The sequence below is a fragment of the Monodelphis domestica genome, chromosome 6, assembly GCF_027887165.1.
Source record: "Monodelphis domestica isolate mMonDom1 chromosome 6, mMonDom1.pri, whole genome shotgun sequence".
NCBI lineage: Eukaryota > Metazoa > Chordata > Mammalia > Didelphimorphia > Didelphidae > Monodelphis > Monodelphis domestica.
Window position 1 is genome coordinate 267,371,467 of NC_077232.1, and position 12,770 is coordinate 267,384,236.

Genomic DNA, 12,770 nt, shown 5'->3' on the forward strand with positions numbered 1-12,770 from the left:
TGTTAAAAAAGAATGAAACCAGTAGGTTTTATCTACTAGTAGGAAAGGCTAGAAAGGATTATTTGCAAATGGTTAAGTATTCAAAGAATAGTTGTTAATAGTTCAGTGTCAATAGTGTCAACAGAGCAGAAGGTGTGCTCCAGTAGGACAATGGAGCAGGCAGGGGATGTGGGTTTGGTTTTGTCCTCTTTAACATTTTAATGAGAAATGTGAGATAAATATATAGATGGTATGCTCATCAGATTGGTATAAGACCCAAACTATAAGTAATAATGAACACCATAGTTGATAGCTTTAGGATCCAAAAGAATCTTGACAGGCTAGAGCAGTGATGTTGAACATTTTAGAGACCAAGTGCCCAAACTGCAACCCTCATGCCACATGCAAGATCCCTGGCCTTACCACAGACAGGGGAAGGAGGAAGCACTTCCATTGGGCTGCTGGGCAGAGGGGCAGGTGAAGCAAGGAATGTCCTCAGGCACATGTGGAGAGGGGGAAGCCTCCTCCAGAATGTGTGCCATTGGTTCACCAACATTGGGCTACAGTATTAGGTTAAATCAAGGAGAATAAAGAAATAGCGATAAATGTAAAATCTTGAACAATGGTTATAAAAAACATCAGGCATATCCCAGAATAAGATGGGAGGCATGAATAGACAGGAGTTCTAAAAAACTGTGTCTGTGGCCATGTCCCTTTCTATCTCCTGCCCCTGTGTTTCAGCGGGTAGAAGTAACATAACATAACTCTGGATACTAACTGCTTTGCAGCTCCTTTAAACTTCTGTAGAAAAAAAGAGTAGAAAGATATAGTGGGAATGGGAATATCAGGGAGGGTGTAGGATCAAGGATCAACTGTTTTAATTTTTTTAAATATTACTACTTGTAAAGATGAGTCTTATTTTCCTACCTGAAAAAAACAAAACTTAGAAAAATCTTGCATTTATTTCTAGTACATCATGTTAAAAGGATATTCACAAAACAAGAAGGTTCAGAGGGCAACCAAAGTAATGAAGGTCTTTGAGTAAGAGATGTTAAGAGAAGTCTCATAGGGATCATGATAGCTGTCCTCAAGTATATGAAAGGCAGTCAAATGGAGGAAGGATTAGATTTGTTATGCTAGGGCTCTAAGGGAATAATCAGAACTGATGAAAAGTTAAATTAGCTGTGCTTCTAAACTTTATGAGTTCTTTTTCTTTGGAGGTCTTCCAACTGAATGGTCACTTAGCAGGTGGTGTTTTGTATGGGGTGGCCTAGATGAGATTCCTTATAATTTTTAAAGTCTGTGATTTTGTAAAACCAGAGTAGGCTTCTTTTCAAGAGGCTGAGGAAAACCTCTTCTTTGAATCTGTTCTCCAACAGGAACTGGAATGAATGCCTTAGGGCAGAAGGACTTGGAAGCTTATTTATGTGGCCTTACAGAAGAGATATTGAGATTAGGTTTTCTCAGGCCCAGAGATAGCAGTAGCTGGAGTACTGATTTATTGCCTACTTGACCCAAAAGGGGAATTCATGGCCAGCACTTATGATGTCCAATCTCATCAGTAGAAGAGGGGAAGATTTCAACTTTCTAAGCAGCATATCCCAGAAATTAGTCTAATATTTCAAAAGAGCAGATTCCTGAATAGCATCTTTCTAGAGAAAAACTTAAAGGAATCTATGACTTGTGGGAGTAGGGGAACTGGAATTTGCTACACCATGCAATTACAATGAGTAATTAACATAATACTTAATAGACTTTTTTTCCAAGGTGAACAAAGTTAATTATAGCCATTGGTGATAAATTTGTTAGACAGGATAACCCATTATACAAAGAAAAAAATTCACAATCGTCAATACTAAGCAACCACTTTCATCCTGTGAAGTGAAAGTTTCAGAGTACTTGCAGATGATATGAGGAATAAGAATTTAGATAATTTATAAATATTAACTCAATCATTAGTAGTTACTTCCAAGATATTAGTACTTTAACAAATGACAAAAGAATGGTCCTAATATTGAAGAAACTAAATCACAGTAATCTTGGTATTATGGCTCTGAAGAAAAAAGAAGGGGGAAAAGGGAAAGGAGAACCAATAGATAGTATCTATAGAAGCATAAAAAGGTTTACAGTTTCATCTTGGAGAGGTAAATAAAGAAGCTGGTTTCATCATGTTTAGGGGTAAGGTATATATTCTTAAGGGATATTTGATCACTTTGTATTACATTGTTAATAATAAGTAATTACCAAAAAACTTCCATGAACATGACAGCTTTTGCAGTTGCAGAAGATGAGGAGGTCAGGAAATTTTATAATGGACTTCATTATTAGCCTCCAAAAGAAAAAATACTCTGTCCCACAAAAATCCATTAAAAAACCCACTAATAAACAAGACTAGAAGCTGGTACTTTGAAAAAACAAACAAAACAGACAAAGTACTGGTCAATCTAATTAAAAAAAGGAAAGAAGAAAAGCAAATTAACAGCATCAAAGATGAAAAGGGGGACAGCACCTCCAATGAAGAGGAAATCAAGGCAATCATTAAAAATTACTTTGCCCAATTATATGGCAATAAATACAGCAATCTAGGCGATATGGATGAATATATACAAAAATATAAACTGCCTAGACTAACAGAAGGAGAAATAGAATTCTTAAATAATCCCATATCAGAAAATGAAATCCAACAGGCCATCAAAGAACTCCCTAAGAAAAAATCCCCAGGGCCCGACGGATTCACAAGTGAATTCTATCAAACATTCAGAGAACAGTTAATCCCAATACTTTACAAACTATTTGACATAATAAACAAAGAGGGAATTCTACCAAACTCCTTTTATGACACAAACATGGTACTGATTCCAAAACCAGGCAGAAAATTATAGACCAATCTCCCTAATGAATATAGATGCAAAAATCTTAAATAGGATACTAGCAAAAAGACTCCAGCAAGTGATCAGAAGGGTCATCCACCATGATCAAGTAGGATTTATACCAGGGATGCAGGGCTGGTTCAATATTAGGAAAACCATCCACATAATCGACCATATCAACAAGCAAACCAACAAAAATCACATGATTATTTCAATAGACACAGAAAAAGACTTTGATAAAATACAACATCCATTCCTACTGAAAACACTAGAAAGCATAGGAATAGGAGGGTCGTTCCTAAAAATAATAAACAGTATATATCTAAAACCATCAGCCAATATCATCTGCAATGGGGATAAACTAGATGCATTCCCAATAAGATCAGGAGTGAAACAAGGATGCCCATTATCACCTCTACTATTTGACATTGTACTAGAAACACTAGCAGTAGCAATTAGAGAAGAAAACAAAATTGAAGGCATCAAAATAGGCAAGGAGGAGACTAAGCTATCACTCTTTGCAAATTACATGATGGTCTTCTTAAAGAATCCTAGAGATTCAACCAAAAAGCTCATTGAAATAATCAACAACTTTAGCAAAGTTGCAGGATACAAAATAAACCCGCATAAGTCATCAGCATTTCTATATATCTCCAACATAGTTCAGCAGCAAAAACTAGAAAGAGAAATCCCATTCAAAATCACCTTAGACAAAATAAAATACCTAGGAATCTATCTCCCGAGACAAACACAGGAACTATATGAACACAACTACAAAACACTCGCCACACAACTAAAACTAGACTTGAGCAATTGGAAAAACATTAACTGCTCATGGGTAGGACGAGCCAATATAGTAAAAATGACCATCCTACCCAAACTTATCTATCTATTTAGTGCCATACCCATTGAACTTCCAAAAAATTTCTTTACTGATTTAGAAAAAAACATAACAAAGTTCATTTGGAATAACAACAGATCAAGGATATCCAGGGAAATAATGGGAAAAAAAAACAAAGGAAGGGGGCCTTGCAGTCCCATATCTCAAACTATTTTACAAAGCAGCAGTCATCAAAACAATTTGGTACTGGCTAAGAGACAGAAAGGAGGATCAGTGGAATAGACGTGGGGCAAGTGACCTCAGCAAAACAATATATGATAAACCCAAAGATCCCAGCTTTTGGGTCAAAAATCCACTATTCGATAAAAACTGCTGGGAAAACTGGAAGACAGTGTGGGAGAGATTAGGATTAGATCAACACCTCACACCCTACACCAAGATAAATTCAAAATGGGTGGATGACTTAAACATAAAGAAGGAAACCATAAGTAAATTACATAAACACAGAATAGTATACATGTCAGACCTTTGGGAAGGGAAAGACTTTAAAACCAAGCAAGACTTAGAAAGAGTCACAAAATGTAAAATAAATAATTTTGACTATATCAAATTAAAAAGCTTTTGTACAAACAAAACCAATATAACTAAAATCAGAAGGAAAGCAACAAATTGGGAAGCAATCTTCATAAAAACTTCCGACAAAGGTTTAATTACTCAAATTTATAAAGAGCTAAATCAATTGTACAAAAATCAAGCCATTCTCCAATTGATAAATGGGCAAGGGACATGAACAGGCAGTTCTCAGCCAAAGAAATCAAAACTATTAATAAGCACATGAAAAAGTGTTCTAAATCTCTTATAATCAGAGAGATGCAAATCAAAACAACTCTGAGGTATCACCTCACACCTAGCAGATTGGCTAACATGACAGCAAAGGAAAGTAATGAATGCTGGAGGGGAATGTGGCAAAGTAGGGACATTAATTCATTGCTGGTGGAGTTGTGAATTGATCCCACCATTCTGGAGGGCAATTTGGAACTATGCCCAAAGGGCGATAAAAGACTGTCTGCCCTTTGATCCAGCCATAGCACTGCTGGGTTTGTACCCCAAAGAGATAATAAGGAAAAAGACTTGTACAAGAATATTCATAGCTGCGCTCTATGTGGTGGCCCAAAACTGGAAAACGAGGGGATGCCCATCAATTGGGGAATGGCTGAACAAATTGTGGTATATGCTGGTGATGGAATACTATTGTGCTCAAAGGAATAATAAAGTGGAGGAATTCCACAGAGACTGGAAAAACCTCCAGGAAGTGATGCAGAGCGAAAGGAGCAGAACCAGGAAAACATTGTACACAGAGACTGAAACACTGTGGTACAATGGAAGGTAATAGACTCCTCCACTAGGGACAATACAATGTCTCTGAACAATCTGCAGGGATCTAAAAAACACCATCCACAAGCAGAGGATAAACTGTGGGAGTAAAAACACCGATGAAAAGCAACTGCTTGACTACAGGGGCTGAGAGGAAATGACTGAGGAGAGACTCTAAATGAACATTCTAGTGCAAATACCAACAACATGGAAATGGGTTTGAACCAAGAACACATGTGAAACCCAGTGGAATTGTGTGCCGGCTATGGGAGAAGTGGTGGGAGGGGGACAGGGGGAGGAAAAGATAATGATCATTGTTTCCAATGAATAATGTTTGTAAATAACCAAATAAATTAATGTTTAAAAAGTAAAAAAAAATAAAACCATGTCTACTCTCCTGTCTACACAAAATCTATATAGAGATAATCTACACAAATGTTGAGATGACACATGATTAGCCTTTGAGAAAGGCTTCAGTAGGCTTCAAAAATGTTATCTGCCAACCATATAGACATGCAACTAATTAAAAAGTAGAGTAAATACAAATTTACAAATTTGTAAATACAAATACAAATACAAATCCCTGTAGTGCTTACTAACTATGAAGTGAATTACAATTACAAAAATAAGTTCAACAACCTCAGTGTCCATAGGTATAAAACCAACTGTATGAAGGCTATAGTCATACTATTAAAGGAAATTTGGAGAATAACCCATAGAGCTAGTCAATCAGTATATATATTTTCCACAACTGAAAAGGAGAATGCACAGTTTTCTTATTGACTTTATCCTTCTGTAAACAAAGTTCCATCTTTTTAATTTTTTATTTTTTAGCATCTATACTCTTGTTGGGTTGAGCCATGGAAGTATCTGAAGAATTAAAAGTTGGTCATCATCCAAAGACCAATGAAAATGCCCAAGTGGGTAGGAGGATGTTGCATTATTTTAACAATAAAAAATTTGACAAGATAAATAGCATAAAAGAATGCCATTTCATTGTGTAACCATAGAAGGAGGTAAAATGGTCATAAAGTGAAAGGAAAAGAGAACCTATAGATAGTATCTATATGAGTTTAGAGGATTTCATCTCAAAGATTTTAGTAGAGAAAGAGTAATACAGAAGAGTAGGTGTGGAGAGGTGACTGATTTGTATTTTCTCAAAAAATTTCCACAATTGGTGAAATCAGAGATACATGGAAAAACGGAATTCAGTGATACAAATGTGGTATTTCCAATGCTTTCTAGATATAAGACTTTGTAAGCATAGATAAATAAAAATTATAGGAATAAACCAATTAAATAGGGTTAAATCACTAAGTGTAGTCTATATGTGATTCATATCCTATTAGTATATAACTTTCATTAAATGTTCTGCTCTGTTTTGGGCACTGTGCTAGGTGTTCGGATACTAAAAAGAAAATGCAACAGATTCTACATTCAGAGAGCTTACATTCTATCAGGGGAAAGAACATGACCATGAATAAGTAGATAGAGAACAAATTTGAAATAATTCCAAGGAAGGCCAAGGCAATTGGGGAAAGAAGAAATGGTTCATTTAAGGGGTAGTCCTTGAACTGTGTCTGGAAGGAAATATAAGGGTCAAGGAACAGAGGGAGTGCCCTTCCAGGAAGAAAAGTAATGAAAAATGTGGCTGGAAAAGGTGTACTGGAGTCAGGTTGTAACAGGCTTTACAATTAAAAAAGAGCAGTTTATTTTGTATCATAGTGGCAACAAGGAACCAGTGGGATTTCCTGAAGAGGAGAATGACATGATGCTAAGACCTGGGATTAACAAAAACACTCCAGGTGCTAAAAAGAAGAGATTTGACATAGGAAAACCAAAGGTTTTAGCCTATAACAGCAGTGATTAACGTGGTGACTGCAAAAGAAAAATAGAGGATAGAACTGGGACATGTAGAATAGAAAGATTCTATTTGATAAAAACTGCTGGGAAAATTGGAAGACAGTGTAGGAGAGATTAGGTTTGGATCAACACCTCACACCCTACACCAAAATAAACTCAGAATGGGTGAATGACTTGAATATAAAGAAGGAAACTAGTAAATTAGGTGAACACAGAATAGTATACATGTCAGACCTGTGGGAAGGGAAAGATTTTAAAACCAAGCAAGACTTAGGAAGAGTCACAAAATATAAAATAAATAATTTTGACTATATAAAATTAAAAAGTTTTTATACAAACAAAACCAATGTAACTAAAATTAGAAGGGAAGCAACAAATTGGGAAACAATCTTCATTACAAAAACCTCTGACAAAGGTCTAATTACTCAAATTTATAAAGAGTTAAACCAGTTGTACAAAAAAAATCAAGCCATTCTCCAACTGAAAAATGGGCAAGGGACATGAATAGGGAATTTTCAGTTAAAGAAATCAAAACTATTAATAAGCACATGAAAAAGTGTTCTAAATCTCTTATAATCAGAGAGTTGCAAATCAAAACAATTCTGAGGTATCACCTCACACCTAGCAGATTGGCTAACATGACAGCAAAGGAAAGTAATGAATGCTGGAGGGGAATGTGGCAAAGTAGGGACATTAATTCATTGCTGGTGGAGTTGTGAACTGATCCAACCATTCTGGAGGGCAATTTGGAACTATACCCAAAGGGTGATAAAAGACTGTCTGCCCTTTGATCCAGCCATAGCACTGCTGGGTTTGTACCCCAAAGAGATAATAAGGAAAAAGACTTGTACAAGAATATTCATAGCTGCGCTCTTTGTGGTGGCCAAAAATTGGAAAATGAGGGGATGCCCTTCAATTGGGGAATGGCTGAACAAATTGTGGTATGTGTTGGTGATGATTGTGCTAAAAGGAATAATAAAGTGGAGGAATTCTATAGAGACTGGAGCGATCTCCAGGAAGTGATGCAGAGCAAAAGAAGCAGAACCAGGAAAACATTGTACACAGAGACTGATACACTGTGGTATAATCGAATGTAATGGACTTCTCCATAGTGTCCATGCAATGTCCCTGAACAATCTGCAGGTATCTAGGAGAAAAAAAATACTATCCACAAGCAGAGGACAAACTGTGGGAGTAAAAACACCGAGGAAAGGCTTGACTACAGGGGTGGATGGGGATATGATTGATGAGAGATTCTAATGAACACCCTAATGCAAAAACCAATAACATGGAATGAGTTCAGATCAAGGACACATGTGATACCCAGTGGAATCACACGTCAGCTAGGGGAGGGGTAGCGGGAGGGGGTGGGGAGGAAAAGAAAATTATCTCTGTTTCCAGTGAATTATGTATGAAAATGACCAAATAAAAAAATGTTTAAAAACTTAAAAAAAAAGAAAAAGAAAAGATGTGGCAATTGCCTAGATATATAGGGTGAGCAATGCTGACTCCAAGTAGAGGTATCTGTACATGTGGCTTTGGAGTTTTCTCAGAAAGCTGCAATAGGAGAAGCTGCTTTATTTTTATGTTCATTTTTTAAAATCTGTATCTTCTGTCTTAGAATCAATACTATGTATTGATTCCAAGGAAGAAGAGTGGTAAGGGTTAGGCAATAGAGGTTAAGTAACTTGTCCAGGGTCACATGGCTAGAAGTGCCTGAGGCCAGAAGAAACTTCTTTTTGTCACTTGAACGGCTATGGGACCCTTCAAAACAATATAAGGTTGTTTAACGAACAGAGGACCAGGTCACTCAACAGCAGAATGGCCCTTTGGTCTAAGTGTACCACTGGTGTAATAGCCCATTACAGAGAATAAATTTGATGGCAAATAAGAAGCTCTTATTCCTCTTTTGGACATTCTGCTTTTATTCTATTCCCTTAAACATTTTTTTTTACTTTAACTAGCAAAGGGTAGTTTAAAAAAACTCATATAATAATGACATGAAATAAAAATCTTACAGACTAATTTAAATATTATCCACATAATAAACAGTTAAGTCACTGTCTAAAATAATAGAGGTGGTCTAGCAAAAGATATGTGGCTGGGAATGATATAAAAAGGTGGGGCATCATGGTCCTATTTTTGGAAATCTAATAAATTAAAATCTTTAAATTGAACTGTAAAATCATTCCTTATGGAGTGCATTGTGCAAAAAGTTACATGCTAAAAATAGGGAAAGCAATCCTTTGAAAGACTCTTTGTAAAACTGTTCAAGAACCCCAAAATTCTTGTTTATAGGCCACATTCAGTTTATGCCAATTTCAGAATCAAATGTGGCTTTACTAAACTGAAATAACTGAAGTCCAATAAAATAGCTTGTTAGCCAGCAACGTTCCTTCTTTGTCATCCTTCTACAATATTTACCTTTTCTACTCAGATGCTAAAACTTTGGCATGTATAAAAAAAATCCCACTTTGAAATACTGTTTATAATTTGTACCAAGCAGTGAAATGTTCCTAAGCTGTTCTCAGCAAAGCACAGCCCACCTTGATCTTGAGCCAGGGGAGACCAACCATCTCTAAGCCACTGGATTGTGGATTAAGTCACAACCTGTAACTGGACAGGAAAGTCCTGACCTCTCTCTGCCTACCATAGGCCGTTTCATCAGTAATCGTGAAGTTCTATGAGAAGCTGGAGGTTCACATTTGGCCATGGGAAAGATCATAAAAATTAGATACGAAAAACTTTTTAAGGTCATCCACTCACAACTCAAAATTTATAATTAACTCACACATCCATACATATGAATCAGTATGAAGCAAATATCATGGAATTCTACTTATCTACTTATACATTCCATTGAACATCTTTTTAGTCATGACCTAAATCAATCACTGCATGATGTTGTCTAATCAATATTTTAAGAAACTATTATACCATGACATCTAGGTGGCACAGTGGAGAGAGCATCAAACCTGGAGTCAGGAGGACTTGGATTTCAATCTGACCACTGTGTGACCCTGGACAAGTTACTTAACTATGTTTGCCTCAGTTTCCACATCTGTAAAATGAGCTGGATAAGGAAATAAATGACAAACCACTCCAGTATCTTTACCAAGAAATTCCCAAAAGGGATCATGAAGAGTTGGACATGACTGAAAAAAGAACCAAAGAAAAATAATGGAACAGAACTTTTCTGGAGACCTTTCATAACATTTTATCAAAACAATCTCCCCCCCCCCTTTTGATTCTCAATTTGCAAACAATAGTTAGGTTGATTAAATTGTAGAATCTCATACAATTGATTAAAAAGGTATATTGTATTATAGATGCTAACAGTTTCATAAACAATCCAAATAATAAGCTTGTATTTACCTAGAACCTAGAAGGCTAAAACAAACATTAAAAAAATTTTTTTGGATCATCACTTCAATGTGATGGCAAGATAACAAAGTGCTACCTGGAAATGTTATTTATCTGAAAGCAACTTCAGAGTATGTTATAGGGTCAATAAAGATTTAGTCCATTTTTTCTACAAAATCTGAAGTATGCCTGTTCCAGTGAAAATCAATGTTCAAATTATGACCATGAGACACCCAAAATCCCAAAGTATCATCAGAATCATCAAAGAACAGTTTTACCATTGATAAACATTTAGCATTTATTTTTGTTTTGAGTTTGGTAAAAGAGTGTCAGAACAATTAAATTCAACAAGTATTTATTGTTACAATTGAAGCATTATATGGAATGTCAGGGCTATAAAGACAAAATGAAAAATAATCCCTGCTCTCAATGTGCTAAAATTCTAGTAAAGGAACATTTAAATGCAGATTGTTGCTGTTCAGTTGCTTCACAGTTGCGTCCAACTCTGCCTGACCCCATTTGAAGTTTTCTTGGCAAAGATAATGGAGTGGTTTGTCATTTCTATCTTTAGCTCATTTTACAGATATGGAACCTGAGGTAAACGAGATTAAGTGACTTGTCCAGGGTCACACAGCTAGTAAGTATCTAGGAACAGGGGACTTCCTGATTTCAGGTCTTGCACTCTATCCATTGTATCACCTGATAGCTATAGCTACCTACATTGATAATACAATACAATCTGAGGAGAGAGATTGTTTATCAGCATTGGAAAAGTAGAGGATGGGATGGTTTGAAAGGTTGAAACTCTGATGGATTATTGATTCTGAACAACTTTGCCATATACATATACGGTATAAATGTAAGGAATCTTTTATAAAGAGTAAGACTATTTCTTAAACATTATCCAAAGTGAGTTCAACAATATTTCTTTCCCTTGTTTTCATTGTTTGTTATAATGAATGATGCACTGCATAGGAAAGAGGGTGGGAGGAAGAGGAATATATTTAGAAATTAAAGTGATAGGGCAGTTAGAATGCCAGGCCTGGCGTTGGAAGAATCACAGTTCAAATCTGATCTCAGATAATTCTTAGATGTGTGACCCTAGGCAAGTCACTTAACCCCAATTACCTAGCCACTCCTGCTCTTCTGCTTTAGAATGAATACAGAAGGAAAAGGTTTAAACAAAAATTAAGGTGACAGAGAGTTTGTGCAGTGGCAGGTGTGAGCTGGTAGTTTGACACTGTATAATTGAAAATCTGTTACCCAAAAAAGAACTACATTTCCCGGGAGCCCACTGACTTCCTGTCATTATGTACTTCCTGTAGACAAGGGCTATTAGGCAGTGATGTGGAGGGTCCTGGCCTCTTTGGCATGGCATGATGACAGTGAGCTTGGTGGTGGTAAGGTGGGCATTTTGAAATGGCTAATCAGCCATGAGCACCTGGTCTTTGTTTTGTATCCCTTTTATTCCTTTATTTCTAATGATCATTAATAAATCCCTTAAAATATATTTTTAATATTGAGGTTTAATTTTAATTATTTACAACACTCACTAATTGCTTCCAAGTCATAAAACAAGGGAGCACTGAGGAGGACACCATTGTTTTTCAGTGGTGTCTGAAGGTGGTCTTGGACTTTGGACTGTGCAGCAGCTATGTGGCTCCAAACTCCAGGAGTTAACTAGGGTCTAAGTTCTAACCTTTTACTAGGTAAGAGTTGTGGTTTCCTTTTTTTCTTTTCTTGCTTTGTCGTTTTCTGATGCTCTAATTTCATGTCTGAATAGAAACTGTAAAAGCAGAATGGATAGTAGATAGAGCAGTAGCCCTTCAAGAGTCAGGAAGACCAATTTTTCCTCTGATATGTCATGGATATGTGATCTTGAGGAAACCATTTGTTTAACTTTTCAGTGTTCTGTGCAATTCCCTAAGACTACAGGATATAGAAGTCTACATTATAAGAAGGAGTTTCTCACAGAGCATTTTCTACACTGATCAAATCATAATTCTAGATTGCTCTCAAAAGGGCAAAGAAGCATGAAATTCCAGACTCACATCATGAAAATATATTGAAAATAAGTGAGAAAACCATTTTCTTAGACCAAAAAAGGAAGAGTTGTAAAATAAGTGAACTGAAGAATCTATTTAGTTTTTTTTTAGATATAAATTAATATTTGTCTTCCTGTTCAATTTACTTAAATAATTCAAGGAAACCAATGAAATTTTTCTATCATCTTTCTTATTTTTTAGCACAAAGAGAAAGCTATTATAAACTAAACAAATGATGTTACTAATATAATAATAAGGGATCAAGAAATTTCCTCTGGAAACTGTCAGTGTATTAGCATTATTATCAAATGTTATGAATAACATTAAAGAATTAATTTAACAGGGGCAGGAGCTCACAGTACATAAAGAGCCAGGTCTGGAGATAGGAGATCCTGGGTTCAAATCTGGATTCAGATACTTCCTAGCGGTGTGACC

The 12,770-nt window shown here is 36.0% G+C and overlaps 1 protein-coding gene across 14 annotated transcripts in view; it reads right to left on the reverse strand.

Annotated features, from left to right (window-relative positions):
* The window catches only part of PTPN13 (protein tyrosine phosphatase non-receptor type 13), a 243,455-nt gene that overhangs the window by 166,353 nt on the left and 64,332 nt on the right, over positions 1-12,770 (reverse strand). The gene's annotated exons all lie outside the window — the stretch shown is intronic.